Source organism: Neovison vison, chromosome 8 (genome assembly GCF_020171115.1).
Source record: "Neovison vison isolate M4711 chromosome 8, ASM_NN_V1, whole genome shotgun sequence".
Lineage (NCBI taxonomy): Eukaryota > Metazoa > Chordata > Mammalia > Carnivora > Mustelidae > Neogale > Neogale vison.
The window spans coordinates 71,187,339-71,204,720 of record NC_058098.1 but is presented as its reverse complement, the minus strand read 5'-3'; the positions used below and the strand labels follow the sequence as shown (position 1 = coordinate 71,204,720).

General features: G+C 50.6%; 1 long non-coding RNA gene across 1 annotated transcript in view; it reads right to left on the bottom strand.

Moving 5' to 3' along the window:
* Nucleotides 1-16,535, bottom strand: part of LOC122915695 — a 59,053-nt gene extending 42,518 nt beyond the window's left edge. The window contains exons 1-2 of the long non-coding RNA XR_006386076.1: nucleotides 16,431-16,535; nucleotides 2,492-2,549 (exon numbers count right to left, since the gene is read on the bottom strand). This is a non-coding gene — a long non-coding RNA (uncharacterized LOC122915695). The remainder of the gene's footprint in view (nucleotides 1-2,491; nucleotides 2,550-16,430) is intronic.
* Between the last annotated feature and the right edge of the window lie 847 nt (nucleotides 16,536-17,382).

Genomic DNA, 17,382 nt, shown 5'->3' with positions numbered 1-17,382 from the left:
GCTGTTTTGGTCCTAGCAAAACTCAGTGAAGTGCTGAAAGAGGTGGAGGAAATATATACAAACACACACTTTAAAATTTAGACGGCCTAACCTTTTAAACAAAAAGTCCCAATTGTGGGGGCGCCTGGGTGGCTCAGTCAGTGAAGTGTCTGCCTTCAGCTCAGGTCACAATCTCAGGGTCCTGGGGTCAAGCCCCACATGGGGCTCCCTGCTCAGTGGGAAGTCTGCTTCTCCCTCTCCCTCTGCTCCTCCCCATGCTTGTTCTCTCTCTTTGTCAAATAACTAAATAAAAGCTTAAAAAAATAAAGTCCCAACTGTGCATGTACCAGTTTGGCTCCTGCCCTGTCACCGGGTCTCCATCCCTCCCTTTTGGTGACAAATGGTTTGTCTTGGGAAAGTAATTCTGCCCTCACTTCCTTGAGTTGCGTCGCTCCAGGTCCTGCCCAGGGCCCATCTCCTGACATCCAGAGGGCCCATAATAGTGTTCTCCTGAACAAAGACAGTTCCCTCTCTGAGCAGGATTCTGGTGCTGCTGTGACGTTATTTTTTCCCCCACGTTATTTTTTCACTCTACTACAAACCCAAGGAGGAGGAGACCAGTACTGGGGTCATGCGTGGTTGAATGCTGGAGGAGAAATGGGGAGCTCACAGAGAGAGACCCAGGGAAAGGCTGGGGAAGAATGCCTGGTGGGGGGGTGGCAGGAGACAGGGAGGCAAAGGGAGCATGAAGTTCTCCCTCGCCTCTCAGCCTCCCCACAGGGACAGACAGCAGTCCTGTCCCAGGCACTGGGAGAAAGGCCGCTTTGCTTCTGCTTTGCTTCTGTTCCGGGCCTCCTCCTCACCCCCACTCAGAGCTGGCCTTACCCACAGGCACAGTAGGCGGCTACTCAGGCTACGTGGTGTGAGTGCCTCTGGAAAGACCCTGCATTAGTTTCCTAGGGCTGCTGTGATAAATTATCAGCAGCCTAGAGGACTGAAGTCCAAAATGACTCTTCAGTGGCCGAAATCAAGCTTCCCTTTGGAAGCTCTGAGGGAGAGCCTGTTCCCTACCTCTTCCAGCTTCTGGAAGCCCCTGTGCTCCCTTTCTCACACCAACTGACCTCTTCTGTCCTCACAGCTCCCCTCCTTCTACTGTCACATCTCCCTCTGCCTCTACCTTACAAGGACACTTGGTTTTACAGTTAGAGTTCACATGAGTAATCCGGAATCGTCCCTACTGCAAGACTGTCTGCCAAGTCCCTTTTTTCCCATATACAGTAATAGATTTACAGGTTCCAGGAATTAGGGCATCTCTGGGGGTCATTCATCAGCCTACTGCAGACACCCTTCCTAGAAACAACCTCATACCCACTTCTTGCTCTCAAACATCCCAACAACTAGTTTTGGGGTCAGTGTGTACGCGGGCACCCCACTTTGCAGTTGTGGTGCTGGGAGATGCCAGGCAGCTTGTTGAGCATCTCTTCAAACCCTGAGAACCCATTTCGAGGGACGGGTTGGGCACAGCCCAAAGGGGGTCCTGTCCCAGCTGCTCATCCAGAGTCCAGACTGTAACTTGCAAGGTCAGGGATCACACCTCTCCCTGAGGTGCCCTCCCCACTCCCACGGCTCAGCCCTGCTCTAGGGACAACCTGTTTTACCGTGTGATTTTCAACAAGTCACTAGACCTCATGAATCTGTTGCCACTTCTGAAAAAAGGAGCTCAGATCACATCATCTCTTGGGGGCCCTTTCAGCTCTGAGGTCTAGGATCCTTACATGCAGTCTGGCCCCCAGGGTCATCTGACAGCAGATGGGGAGAGGAGGCCAACTTCAGGACCAGAAGCTTGCCAGTCTAAACCAACCTGACCAGGGCGGGGACCAGTTTCAGCACTAAAGACAGGCCAGCTTTAGAAGCAGTAAGAATGAGGAAACCCAGGTTTTAGCCTCTGGTCTCCTCACGCCTCTGGGACCTCAGAAAAGTTGCTTTTACCATCACAGAGTCTCATTCCCCAAGTACAAAGGAGGAATAAAGAATATCTTCTTCATCTACCTCCTAGGAGTGTCATGAAGATAAAATGATACACAGTTGGAGAAAGCATATCACAGGTGTCAAAGACCAAAACCGGACAAGTAAGGACATTCATTTTGTTCAGGCTACTGCTGGATGAGATTAGACCACCTCAGGAGTTTGACCTGGGCTTTTCCAGGAAGAGAGGGCACAAGGTATGGAGAAGGGGACCTGCAGTTAGTTGGAAGTGTGTTGTGATTCGGGGAAGTCTCAGCTGAACAGGTAATGGTAATCTGTGTCTAGCTGGTTTCTGGGGGACCAACAGTTCTAATCTTAACTGATCACCATGAGACAAAGAGCTGGGAAGTTGGCAGGGGAAAAAGGGAGAAGGTCTGTGGTTGACCTTGACTCAGGCCACAAGATACATGGGGTCTTGCTCTGCATTTCTCCCTCTTAGGCAGGCCCCACCTCCCTGCACCCCCCAGGAACAGGTGGTTTCACTTACCTGGAAAGTCAGCCTCAGTATCCAAAGAATCATCAGTCTGGCCTCCAAGTAGGAGTAACTGAAAAGCAATGTCAATATTTACTATAGTCATTTGAAAAGACACAAAATGCAGCTTATAACCTTAGCATAGAGGACACATTGGTGGCTATTTCCATCATGGCTCAGCTACCCCAAAATTGCTCCCCTCCTTCACGCATTCTCAAAACCCAAATTTCAGGGCTCCCCCTGCTCACTTCCTGCCCTTTTCAATACAAATCAATTCAGCCACCCTTAAATACCAATTTCCCCTTCACCTTTTACACCAGTTTATACCATGTAAGCCCAGAAACCTGACATGAATATGAATTTAAGTCTGTCTTCTTTTAGGTTTCTGCCCCTTTCCTACTTCGGTCCAAGAGGTCTCCCCCGACCCACCCTGCCATCTAGTATCCTCCTCCCTTGGGGTACTCTGCCCTGGCTCCACATTGGGACCCCCAGGGTTCTACTCCAGGACCCCTGGTGGTTCCTCTGGGGTTCAGGCGGCTGATTCTGGTATGCAGCCCATCCTGTAAGAGGGTCCCCATTCCCACTGTCCTCTGGGAAGGACTTCTGTCACTGGTGAGTGTCTAGCTTTCCCCACCAGACTGCACTCACTTCCAGGGCAAGTCTGATGTTCTCTTTAACTTTGAACCCCACCCTAAAACCTGGTACCCCATTTGGTCTTAGAGACTTTTGGTGACAGAGAGAACATAGGAACTTACGGGTGATCAAAAGCAAAGCTCTTATTTTATAGGAGAAACTGAGACAAAGAAAAGTTCAATAATGCATTAGTGATCACACAGCCCATGAAAGCAGGTGTCCCACGTCCTAGGGGTGTGTGATTCCTGCTGAGTCTCTTCCTGGCCCTCCCTCCCTCTTCCCTCTCCCCCAGTTTTGGGGGAAGGACACAATTCCCCTTCAGATGACTTTGGCTGAGGTCCACCCCACCCCAGCTTCCCTAGTCCCTCTAGGGGACCTGGAGGCCAAACCCCTGGGTATCCCAGCCTGTGGGACTCCAGCAGCAGGTGGAAGGAGGAAATCAGGGGCCCATGGCTTGCAGAGACCCATTTCTAGGCTAGGCTTGCAGTTGCTTTGGCCTTCTACAGCAGGTAGGAGCCACTGCAACGTCCCCACACTCATAAAGGGCCTGCACCTTTTTTCTCTGAGATCTGTGCTCCCGGCCAGCAACGCCCTTCACAAACCAGCATGGATTCAAGGGACCTGGGTGCCGAGAAAGAAAGGTTCCTGGCCTGAAACCCATCTCCAGATACCAGCCCCCAGCTGAGGAGGGGACTTAGGAGATTCTGTGGGGAGACCCCCCAACCCAAGGGGCCCCTAGAGAGCTGCAAGACCCAGGCCCTTGAGGGCAGACCACATCAAAAGTGGGGTGAGGGGGCATTGTATGTGAGGCTAGAACCCAGGTAGCCAGTGGGCCAGGAAACCTCCTCAAGGCAACCAAATAATTGTGTTAATTTCTTAAGGCTGTTGAAAGAAATCACCACAAACTTGGAGGCTTAAGACATAAATCGATTTTGTCACAGGGCTGAAAGCCAGAAGTCCAAAACCAAGGTGTTGTTTGGGCCAGGCTCCCTCTAAATGTCCTCAGGGAGGAAGGCTCTGGAGGGCTCTCTGGACTGCAGGAATGCTGGAGGTATAGAGTCACACCTCAGCCTCCAGCTGGCCCTGAGCCTCCAGATCTGAGATACTCGGGCATCAGTCCTGTCCTGGAGTCTCCTAGAAAGGGGGGTCTCAATCCCACAGTGGGCCTTCCAGAACATGAATGGTCGTAACGCAATAAAAGAGTTCCATGGTCCAAATGAATTTGGAAATACTGGATTAAATAAAGCTAATGGGAATTTGCAGACCCTTCATTTGCTCCAGGGCCTCACTGTTCTCTAAGAGGGCACAGAGTGTGCCCCTCTGGAGCCCCAGGTGGAGCTGGTATTCCCCAGGGGAGCTCATCCACGGCAGTAGTCACAGAGCTACACCTTTCCATCAGCACTGTTCACTTCCTTCATTCTGTTTGACAGAGATCCCTCCCGAATGAATGACATCCCTCTGGAAAAGGGATGCCTCAGTTGTGCTGGGCAGGGAGGTTCACCTTAAGGCCAGACCCTGAAAGGGAAACCAGGCCCTGTCGGGGAGGGGGTGTCATGGCAACAGCAGTGGCCAGAGAGGGGCCCGCCTGCACCCCAGGGAAAGGTGGAACTCAAGCTGCTTGAGGCAGACCACTCAGCCTGCTAGTGGCCCCGCTGGTAGGGGGGGTCCTTCATTGTACCCCTCCCCCAGCCCTCAGGTATCAAACCTGTCAGGCCCCTCCCCATGTGGGCTTGCTAAGGTCTTCTCTCACAGCCCAAGCTGGGCCGGCCATAAAACATGCCTCCTGGGGATACCCCGGGGGGCTCAGTCGGTTAAGAGTCTCCCTTCAGCTCAGGTCATGATCCCACAGTCCTGGGATCAAGTACTGCCTTGGGCTCCCTGCTCCACAGGAGTCTGCTTCTCCCTCTGCCTCTGCCTGCCACTCCCCCTGCTTGGGCTAACACGCTCTCTCTCTCTGTCAAATAAATAATAAATAAAATCTTTAAAAAAGAATGTGCCTCCTGGCTCCATCCTCCCCTCTACACACCCTCCCTCCCTGGCTTTTTCCTCCCAGTGCTCCTGGTGCCCAGCACCTCTGCTTAAGGAGCCCCATTTCAGGGGCACTGCACCTTTCTGGGAGGTGTTGGCTTGTACAAACTCAGCCACGACCTGAGCGGTTTTAGCCATAACAGCTGGAAGAGAGAACGCTTGCTGGCCTCCTGAAACCCCTTCTCACTGGTGGCCTCTACTGCAGTTCTCCTCAACCCAGTGTCTGTGAGGCTCACTGACCACCTCCAGCTCCATGAGCTCTGGTTCCAAGCATCCATATTTTATGAACACACCCCAAGTGATTCTCAAGCACCACCAGGGTGCAAACCACTGCTCTAAAGCCTGGCTCCTAGAAGGTGCTGGTTAGAAACACACTCTCAGCCAGCCCCTCCCCACCCCCAATCAAAGTCTGCATTCCAGCAAGGTCCCCTGGTGGTTCATATTCCCGTTCTCATCACCTGTGTCAGCATCCTGGGTGGGGAGGTGGGGAGGGTAGGGTGGGGACCTAATCCAGGACCATACTCTGCCCCTGAGCTGTGGAGTCGCCCTGGGTAGCTCCCTGCCCCTCTTTCTGCACCTGGGTTTCCGCATCTGTAACACTCATAGGCTGGACAAAGTCACCCTTGCCACCACCTGTTCCTGAGTCCTACGATGTGCAGCCACGGCCAGGCATCTCTGTGCTCTGCTGCTCACTGCGCAACGGAGCTCGGGCATGCCTCCCTCACTGACCCCCCCCAGAGAGGACCCCCGTGGTGTGACACCGAGCTACATAGTGACCACCAGTGGTGGAGCCCCAGGCAGCCCTCCGGGCCCCTCCCTGGTCAGCTCCAGGCAGCTAGCCTGGCAGACAGCCCCAGGCTACATCTCTGCCCTAACATCCTATTTTTCTACCAAGTTCTTTGCTTCCCAGCAAATATCTTCCAATAAACAGCATTATTTTCATGACTAAAAGGAGCTATTGTGGCAGCTTAACGGGTGTGGGTTTCAAATGGATGTGGGGGTGTGCTCCAGGCCTACCATTACCACTGTTGGAAAGGATGGAAAAGATGTGGCATTGGCCAATAATCCGCTAATGGTGAGCTGACTGTGAGCAGTAAGCTCTAGGGCAGACGGCTCTGCGCAGAGATCTCCATATATAGATCCCAGGAGCCCTGATTCGGGTAAAGACACCACCCCAGCACCAAGTAGGATATGCTTATAGTAACCCAAATCCCGAGACTGTGGTGCAGTGAGTCATGATAGCTGCCTTTCTGCCATCCTACATCTGACACCCCCTCCTTAGCAGGGAGGATCCCACTCCCTAAGTCTTTGGAGGAGCAGGCTGGCTTCCCATCCTAGAAGCTGAAAAGGCCACCCGCTTCCTTCCACCTCCCTTGTGGTTGGAGTAGTTGGGCTGTGGACAGTGACCCAGGTTCCACACATCAGGCACTGGGGCAGGAAGGGATACTTATTTTCAAGTAGGTGACTTATAAGAGCAGACACAGAGGCCACCCCATTGGGCCCACCTTGGTGGCTGAGGTAGACAACAGGATGACAATTAACAGTAACAGGCCACCTCAGCCTCTGGTGTCCTGTGTTCAGACCGGGCAGTGGCCATCCTCCCTGTGGTGACATCTATTGCCTGAAGCCGTGGGGTCCTCACATCCTCGTTTCCGGGGAGTGATCTGAGCTCCCGGCTGCTTTGTCTTGTACTGGTTCCCATCTGGTCTCTGAGCTGCCTGCTTCAAATTTAAGGCAAGTCTCTGAGTTCCCTTACCCCCCCAAAAACTAGTTTATTTTTCTGCTTACATCTGGTATTACTAAGAATTTGACTGAATCACAGATTAACTGAGAAAGCACCAGGAAAATGTTAGCTGTCCGTACTCAAGGCCTCCAGGCAGAAAATCCTCAAAGATACCCTACCCTTAACCTGGCCCAGGAGGCATCCACAGCAAACTCCCCTGCCCCTCAGGGTCTGCAGGGCCAGACTCCACAGATCTGCCTGCAACCCCCACTGCCCTCGCAGGCCAGGTCAGCCCAGAATGAAATACATTCCTCAAACTTATTTTTCTTTCACAGAGTCAAGGACATAAAATTGGAAATAAATACACCAGCCAGAGAGTGAAATGGGGTTTACTCTTGTTTCACGGCTACTGTAATTATTAATAAATAGAGTGTGATTGCTGTTGGGACATGACTTGCAGGGGGCTGTGGAACATTTTCTTACCCTTCCGCAAGTCTGAAAAAGAAGGAATGACAAGGATTCAAGTACTCACTGTCCCAGAGAGGGTGAGTGGCTGGCCAAGGTCACAGGGAAGAGCCTGAGCCAGCCCACCCTGAGGAATCGACACAGGCTGAGGCAAGGCATGAGCCAGGTTTAACAGCAACATAGAAATTATATGGTCTTGAGCACCCGGGTGGCTCAGTCAGTTAAGCATCTCCCTTCGGCTCCACGTCATGATCCCAGGGTCCTAGGATTAAGTCCCATATCTGGGTCCCTGCTCACTGGGGAGCCAGTTTCTCCCTCTGCCTGCTTCTCCCACTGCTTGTGTGCTTTCTCTCTGACAAACAAACAAAATCTTAAAAAACAGTGATAAGGTCTTGAATTGCATCTGAGTTACTCTGTGGCATCCCTAAACACCCCCATCAAGATGGATTTCACATTTCCACCTGCAGAGTGCTCACCATCTTCAAATAAACCAGCCAGGCCCTTGGAGGCTGTGCTGTTCAGTCCAGGGCCTGAGTGCCTTCCAGAAGGTGTACGGTGGGAGGAAGGGGCCCCAGGCCAGGCCACTTCTTGCAATGTACTCTAGAGGTTTATTCCCATTCGCACGAGACACGATGCACACCTAAGGTTATTCACTGTGGCCTTGTTTCCAGGAGCAGGAAACCTAGCCAACAGCCCGTGTGTCCATCAACAGGGTATGGGGAACATGCCACGGGGCTTGCACACTGTGGGTCCTTCCACCACTTAAAAAATACAAGAGCGGGACGCCTGAGTGGCTCAGTTGGTTGGACGACTGCCTTTGGCTCAGGTCATGATCCTGGAGTCCTGGGATCGAGTCCCGCATCGGGCTCCCAGCTCCACGGGGGGTCTGCTTCTCTCTCTGACCTTCTCCTCACTCATGCTCTCCCTGTCTCTCTCTCAAATAAATAAAACCTTTTAAAAAAAATACAAGAGCAAGCTCTCTGTGAGGGGTGTGGAAGGAGCCCCCAAAATACATTGTGAGGTGAAAACACTGAGCTGCAAAACTAGGTATAGTAGTTACCATTTGTGCAGAAGAGGGCAAGATGCCGATCTGGGACTATATGTTTATCTCGGGGGCACACTTGGGACTGAAACATCAGTGGCTTCTGGACAGGTGCCCTGGGTGGCTGGGAGACAGGAGTGGGAAGGAGAATCTTCACAGAGTGTCCTTTTGTTTCTTTTGAATCTGGAACTATGACAATGTATTACCTATTAAAAATGAATAAAAGGGGCACCTGGGTGGCTCAGTGGGTTAAAGCCTCTGCCTTTGGCTCAGGTCATGATCCCAGGGTCCTGGGAGTGAGTCCCACATTGGGCTCTTTGCTCAGCAGGGAGCCTGCTTCCTCCCTTCTCTCTCTCTGCCTTCTTGTGATTTGTCTGTCAAATAAATACACAAAATCTTAAAATAAATCAATAAAAATCAGTTAAGTGTTTGCCTTTGGCTCAAGTCGTAATCCCAGGGTCCTGGGATTGAACCCCACATCAGGCTCCCTCTGCTGCTCCCCACTGCTCGTGTTTTTTGTTTTTTTCTCTCTCTCTTTCTCGCAAATACATTTTTAAAAATAAAAAATAATAATAAAAATTTAAAAATATCGGGGCACCTAGGTGGCTCAGTGAGTTGAGCCTCTGCCTTAGGCTCAGGTCATGATCTCAGGGTTCTGGGATCAAGCCCCACATCGGGCTCTCTGCTCAGTGGGGAGCCTGCTTCCCCCACTCTCTCTCTGCCTGCCTCTCTGCCTACTTGTGATCTGTCAAACAAATTAAATCTTAAAAATTAAAATTAAAAACAAAAAATAAATTCATATGATAGCTTTGTGGTTGCACAGGCTTTTTATTATTTTTTAAAAAGTTATTCATTTGAGAGAGAGAGAGCAAGAAAGAGGACAACCAGCGGGGAGAGGCAGAGGAAGAGGGGAAAGTAGGCTCCCTGCGGAGCGGAGACCCCGATGTCGGGCTCGATCCCAAGACCTGGGGACCATGACCTAAGCTGAAGTCAGACCCTCAACTGACTGAGCCACCAAGGCTTCCCTGCACAGTACGTTTTAAAAATAATAATAAGGACTGAAAGAAATGGATTTCAGATGGCTGGGTTTCAGCCAGCAGTGAGGGGGATATTTGGGGAACAGGAGACCCTCCCAAATCCAGAGGTGGTGAGAGGAAGAGGAAAGAGGGTGGGTCATTCCCTGAGCCTGGGGGGCCCCTTGGAGGGTGGGCCAGGACCACCAGTGGGGCAGTCCGCCTATCTCCCCGCCCAGGGAGGATGAAGGGTGTTGGGGCAGCAAGCATGACTCTGCTCTTTGCCCAGCTGCATGGGCCTGGCTGCTGTCACTCAGGGCACAGGATCCCTGGGAAGACACCTTGTCAGATAGGGTGTCCCTGCAGAATCACCACACCAGGTGTCCCACCATGGGGGCTACATCCTCTTGGGTTATGCAATTGTGCTGGTCCAAGCTCCACTTTCAAAATACACATCTTGTGGCTGTGAATCAAGGGGCATCCCAAATAATGTCCCTGAGAGCAGCTGGCCAAACCTTCTCACCTGGACCAGAAGCGCCACAGTGACAGCATAGCCCCCACCGGTAGATTGAGTAATGCCCACTCCCCCACCCAAAAAGAGATTTGTCTGCCAGGAGCCTCAGAATAGGATTTTGAAAAACGGTCTCTAAAAGTATAATTAAGGTAAGGATCTCAAGAGGAGATCATTCTGGATTAGGGTGGGCCCTAAATCCAGTGACAGGTGCCCTGATGAGGAAAGAGGTCAAGAGATGGGGAAAGCCACTCGAGGATGCAGGCAGATTGAGGCATCCACAAACCAAGAGATGTCAGTGGTTGCCAGAGCCACCAGAACCTAGGGACAGACATGGGTCTGGTCTCCCGCAGAGGCGCTAGAAGGGACCAACCCGGCCAATGCCTTGATTTTGCTTCTGACCTCTGGAATTATGAGAGTATGAATTTCTGCTGTTGGAAGCCACCCCGCTTGTGGTATTTTGTTATGGCAGCTCTAGGAAACGGAGACAGCCTTTGAGCTTTGTTGGGGAGGAGGAGGGGTTTGGGGGCATGGAGCATCACCCTCAAGGACTTTGCAAACTAAGTGCCAGCCCAGCTGCAGAGTGACCCCAGGGAAGGAGGAACAGCGCAGCCTGTTCCAAGACTCAACCAGGAAGGCTGGGTCCCCTTCTGCTCTGGGACAACTGTTCACAGTTCCCTGGGGCAGGAGCATTCCCCCACAGTGGGTGTTTTTCTCTAATGGGGAAGGTGTGCCTGTCCTGTCGCTAGGAAACGGGGAGCTGGGCCTGTGGGCTCCCAGCCTGGAGGGAAGGCAGATGGTGGCAAGATTAAATAGTGCCTTTCATTTCAACATAGGAAATGTTTTCAATTCTCCTCTCTTCGTGTCTCTAAAAAAAGGCAAGTGGCGGAAACGTCCCGCTGGAAATTTATTAACAAAAGCCCAGGCAGCCCAAAAAAGCAAGACTTTTTTCTTTTCACATGTCTTTCCAACCAGCCTGCAGGCATTTTGAGAGTGGGAGCTCTGCCCTATTGCCATGACCCGCCAGACACCTTGCTGAGTTCCATTCAATCATCGCTGTTGCTCAACAAGGGTAGTTCTATTGCTAACCCATTTCATAGATGGGGAGATTGAGGCTTACGGATCAGAACTCACCAGGTGGGAAGTTGTGAAATGAGGACTCAATACAGAACAATGCCGTCGTCAGTTATGTGCCCCTTAGTGGTGATGTTTGTCAAAGTACTTGGAAATGATAAGAATTCAAATACAGAATCTCATTGTTATTAACAATAGTGAGAAATAATCCATTGTGTCTTCTCTGCAAATCAATTTGGGGCAAGGAACTAAGTGGATCAGGAGAGATGAGATGTGGAGGTTAAGACCCTGCAGGTCAAAGCATGAGGCCTGGGTCAGCTCTCCGCCTCTGTGCCTCTGGGGGCACATCTTCAGGCTTGGCAAGACCTAGTCTCTCAGGCTGCTCAGTCTAAAGCAGTAGCTGGCTGGTGCTGGTGCTCCCCCAGCACAGTCTCTTGACTGCTGTGTGCCTGTAGTGAACAGAGGAGAAGGAGGAGATTTCGGGTTCCCCCTAGGATGCATGGAATCAAGTATACGGATTGCAACTTGCTAACTGTGGGGCACAAAGAGAGGGGAAGAGAGAGGTGCTAGATTTTGGACCCACAATGAATGAATGGAGTAGAAGGAGGGGGAGCTGGACAGATATGACTCCGAATATCCTCTCTTCTTTTCCCAACCTTACCTCCCTCTGTCCTAGAATAAACACTGCTCACCAAGTGAGTTGTTCCTACAACAATAGTGATCCCTTCAGTGTCTATATTTTCTCTCCCATCAAAGTCATTTCATATCCACCAAATCCCATGGTGCTCAACCCAGGGATGGGGGGTGGGTGAATAGGCACTAACCGGCCCCCTCCCCATTCTGTGCATGGAGAAAGTGAGATGCAGACCCATCTCTCCACCTCACCTTCCATTTCTCTTTCCTCTAATAATAACACTTAAAACTCTGCCTCCCTTCCACTCTCATCATGAAGATCTTATTTCAGGTTCTCACCAGGCCAAGGCTCATGGCTCTCCCTTCAGTCTATCCCCAGATTACACTATCCTACAAGATGCCCCTAGATTATGCTCCTAAAGCTCTGCTTTCATCCTGGTCAGACATCGTAACACTGATCGTTGCTCCTTATTGACAACCCATCAGAACAGAAAGTCATTGCCTGGCTTCCAAGGTTCTTTTTGATTAGTTCTCATCTAACTATATCATCTTATTACCTCTATCAGAAACTATAAACACTCTCTGTTCCAGCCACACCATGTTCCTCTCTGATTAATAAATTCATGATGTCCATTTCCTGCTCCAGAGCCTTTGTTTATGCTCCTACCTCACCTGCCTTCTCTCCACTTACAGACAATTCTCCAGTAGTCATTCTTCAGGATACAGAGTGAATTGACCACTTTCATCAGACCAGAGATCATCCCCTTCCTTGAATTCATGCTTACACACAGGGTGCTACATTTCAGCACTTGGTATCCAGCCTTCACAATAGCTCCCACAGATCCTCACATGGAGTTCATGTCCCTGTGTAATTCTTCCTCAGTAAGTGGAGCTGACCTGTACAACCAATAGGAGGTGGCAGAGATGACACAGTGTGAATCCCAAGGCTCATAAAAGGCATTTTGACTTCTGGGTTGTGCTCTCTTGGATCACCTGCTCTGGAGGAATTTAGCCACCATGTCAAGGTCAGAAGGAAACTTATGTGGCCCTAAAAAAGGTCCACGTGGTGACAAATTAGGGCCACTAAGAAACAACCAGTAGTAATGGCAGCATGTGAGTGAGCCATCTTGGAAATGAATTTTCCTGCCCCAGTCAAGCCATCAGATGACTACAGCCTTGTCCTCATGAGAGGACCAGAGGCAGATCCCCCCCCCCGCTAAATGCCTTCCAAACACCTGACCTACTAAAAAATGTGAGATTATACATGTTTGCCTTAAGCTGCTAAATTTGGGGGTAATTTTTTTATTCAGTAGCAGACAACTAACCCAATGTCCTGATTAAGAAATACTTTCTTGTGGTGACTGAAGCTCAGTGGGTTAAAGCCTCTGCCTTCGGCTCAGGTCATGATCCCAGCGTCCTGGGATTGAGCCCCGCATCAGGCTTTCTGCTCAGCGGGAAGCCTGCTTCCTCCTCTCTCTCTGCCTGCTTCTCTGCCTAGTTGTGATCTCTGTCTCACAAATAAATAAATAAAATTAAAAAAAAAAAGAAATACTTTCTTAAATCTATTAAAATTCAGGGACTATGACTTTATTCTTCTTGAATTTCCCATGACTCCTGTCCCAAAGATAGACACTTTAGAACATGCACACCATGTCCATGCTTGCTCAGTCGTTTGACATGTATTTATTGAGCACCAATGTGCTGGGCACTGTGTCCACCAAAAAGTATAAAACAGATCAGATCTCTGCCTGGAAAAGCTTATGATCCAGTCATTAAATAATCACAATATATAATTACCACATAAGTGCTTTGAAAATAAAAGAAAAGTAAAAGAGCTAAGAGACCTCATCTACCTTGGGGGTGGGGAGTAGTTAAGGAAGCCTTCTCTGTGGAAGTGACAAAAGGATAAGCAACAATCACTTAGGCAATGGGAAAGGAAGTGAGGAAAGGCATTCTAGGTGTGTGAGTGTCCTTGGCCTGACAGACTTGGCAGGAAGCAGAGGGAGCCAGTGGGACACTGGCATAAGAAAAGGTCCATGAGGAAGCCCAGGGCTAAATTATCAGAAGTCTTATGGCCATGTTAGAGTTAGTTTTGATTTTATCCTGAATGCCCCAGGGGAAGTCACTGGAAGGGCTTTACACAGGGGATCCACGTCCCTGGCGGGAAGCTAAGATGATAATGCTTTGGAGATGGTGAAGAACAGAGCTGCAATGATAGGGCCCATGGGTGGCTCCTGCCATCTTCCTGGGCAGGAGAGGACAGTTGCTTGGGCTGAGATAGTAGCAGTGGAAATGAAGACAATTGGACAGTAGCAAGAGATGTTTTTGGAAACAGAATGGATGGCAACTGGAGGCAGATGGAACAGGGGAAAGAGGCAGGTGAGGAGACTTACAGGTTAATCAGTTACAGGTACAGAACCTTCAGCAGACATTCCACAGACACCCCCCGGGCTGGACCCTTCCCTACCTAGAGTGAGAGGGACCACTTCCTCTGGCCCATGACCTCATCTCCACTTCCCAGCTGCTCTCACCAGCCTTCAGCTGTCCTGTCAGCATCTGCCAGGTGGCTGTGCCAGATCTGTGTGCCTCACAACACAGGGAACAATATTCATTTTCGTTCATGGCTAAATGGCCAGGGCCTGGCCCAGGGTCTGGTACAAAATAAGTGTTCAATCAATAGCAGATGAAGGAATGTATACCAAATGTATGGGTCAGTGAGTGCATACAAGTCCTCCCATGCCCCTATGTCTGTCCCTTTAGTCTTGCTCTGGACATGGAATCAAGCCCCAAGGAGCTCCAGGACTCAGCTGTCTGTCCGCCTGTCCTGGGTCAGGTGAGAGAATTCAGGAGCCAGAAGGGCACAAGCCCCAATCTCTTGGTTTTACCTGCTGCCCCTGCCAGCCCCCAGACACCTTGCCTGGGTCCCGGCTTTGGCCCCAGCCCTCTGGCATGGCACCTCAGAGGTCCCGGCTCACACCTCCAGACCCACTTCGTACTGACTCTGGGCAGTCCTCCGCCAAACAGGAGGCAGGGCCTCCAGAGCTTGGCTTCCAATACCTGACTGTGTATTTGAGTCGGCTGGGAGCCTGGCCACAGTGCAGCTTCTCGGGGCCCTCTCCCGGGGAATGTGACCCAGTAGGTCTCCAGGTCGCAAACCACATGCTAAACAAGCACACCCCATGTTGCAGGGGGTTTCAGGAGGACTCCCTGAGAAGTTCTGTGGCAGAGCGTCTGGCCTGGGTGGTGCCGGGAACACATCAGGCCAAGGTGAGAGTCCTCACAACCTCAGCAACAGACTGAATGAGAATCAGGCGTTGTCCAAGGGTCGGGGCCTTCACGGCCATTAGAAAACACGCCTGGGCCAGGCCTGGGCATGCTAATATGAGGGGGTCACATCACATCAAACATTACAACGTACCCATAACTCATTTTAAGGATGTCTCTTTGCTTCAGGAAACTGGAAAGGACTTTTATCCATGTTAGTGTTCTAAAATACCCACATTGTTCTTATTGTCATCTATAAATACATTATATAATAACATAACCACATATTTATTAGGCATTTATATAACAGTGGAATTCAATTGTAGGTGCTCACTGACATTTCCTGGGTAGTTAATTAACATCTGCTAATTTCAAATTAGAAATTTCTTTTTAAGATCTTTAAATACTCTGGGGGTGCCTGGGTGGCTCAGTTGGTTAAGTGTCTGCCTTTGGCTCAGGTCATGATCCCCGGGTTCTGGGATTGATCCCTGCATGGGACTCCCTGCTCAGCAGGGAGTTTGCTTCTCCCTCTCCCTCTTCCTCTGCCCCCCCACCCCTGCTTGTGTGCTCTATTTTAAACAAATAAAATAAAAGATTAAGTAATCTCTATACCTAATGTGGGGCTTGAACTCACAACTCTGAGATCAAGAGTCACAAGCTCCTCCAGCTGAGTGAGCCAGGCACCCCTCAATCTAGACATTTTTCTCTCTTAAAAGCATACATTTTAAATTCGGTTTCATTTTCCATAGGCCCTTAAAAAGCCAGCAGGCCCAGAGCAAGGTGCCCACAAAGAGGTACTGTGCTACCCCAAGCCACTGGGGGGTGGGAGGGAGGTGTCTGGGTTAGTGCAGGACTAGGGGGCGGGGAAGCCCTCCATGTTGCCACACAAGCCCCCAGGCGTCATCTCGACACTGCCTGGGTGGTGAGCAAGGTAGTGCTGGGCTCAGTGTGGCAGATGTCCACCTGCCACCTGGGCACTAAATATAGCCCATACACAAAGCCCGCTCTGCCTGGGCACCTGCAGAGTCGGCTTAATTGGCTAGAATTGCCACAGAGAGAAGCTCTGTTAAAACGAATTGAAAACAGGCTCTGCCCCCATAATTCTAGGATGCCGAGGTTCCTAATTAGACAATGGATTTTTCCTGCCAGCAACAAATACTACTGGCCTCAGTTACTGATAAATCCTTTAGTCTGATCATCCCTGGTGTCGAGGTCCATCCTGATACAGACGTCAAGGAGTCCGTGCTTTCCCCAGTGACAGGACGGAGTAGGACATTCTCCCTCCAGTGTTCTGTTCCCTAGTGCTATGAACTAAATGTTTTTGTCCCCCTAAAATTCATATGCTGAAGCCCTTACTCTCAGCTGTCTGGAGATGGGGCCTCTAACGAAGGAAGCAAGATTAAATGTGTTCATAAGGGTGGGGCCCTGATGAGGTAGGACTACTGCGCTCTAAAGAAGAGACTCCAGACAGATCCCTCCCCGTGCTCACAGGAAGGGCTCATGTGAGCCTCCAGCGAGATGGCAGCAGCCTTACGAACCAAGGAAAAAGGTCTCCAAACGGATCCTACCTTGCCGGTATCTTGATCTTTGGCTGCAAAACCTCCAGAGCTGTGAGAAATTTCTCTTCTCAAGCCTCTCAGCCCGTGGTATTTTGTTATGGCAGCATGAGCCAATTAACCAAGCGACTCGTTTCTCCAGTCGGTGAACTATCAGCACCCAGCCTCACCGAAGTCCCACCCCCATCTGAGCCTGCATTATAACAGGAGGGCCAGGTGCTTCGGGCACTGTAATTGGATTAAGGTGTTGGTGCTAGCAGTCATTTACTCCTCGTATGAATGAGGGATTCTCTGGGGAGAATGATTTAGGGTGGGAAAAGAGAACACATCGAAACTAAAAAAAGTTCTGGTCCCTCAAATTTGCCAAAAGTAGGTCTTGCAGAACTCCATCAATGGGTAGTCTGCTGGGGGAGGGGCTGGTGCTCTGAACTAAGCTAGCCTGGACTGGGGACTGGGAGATGGACAAGGGCAATGGGAAGTCTGTCTGTCTTTATTTGTTTATTTAAAAATTTAAAAGATTTTATTTATTTATTTTAGAGGGGGATGGTACCTGGGTGGCTCAGTTGGTTAGGTGTCTGCCTTCAGCTCAGTTCATGTTGGGCTCCCTCCTGAGCAGGGAGTCTGCTTCTCCCTCTCCCTCTGCCCTTCTCTTGCTTCTGCTCTCTCTCTATAAACAAAAAATCTGGGGCGCCTGGGTGGCTCAGTCGTTAAGCATCCAGAGGAGCCCAGGGCATGTATTCTAACTGCAGTGGGCACCACTGAAGTGTCTGAGCGGGGGGCGGCACGATTAGATGGGGAGCTCTGGATGCCTCTCTGGCTGCTGTGTGTTGAACACTAGACTCAGGGTTAGAGGCAGGGAAGACCAGTTGGAGAGCTGGGGACTAGTGCTTTTGAGAGGCTTGAATGGGGGTGGTGGGGTTGAAGGGGAGGGAAGTAGAGGAGCTCAAAGCATAGTTTGGAGGGA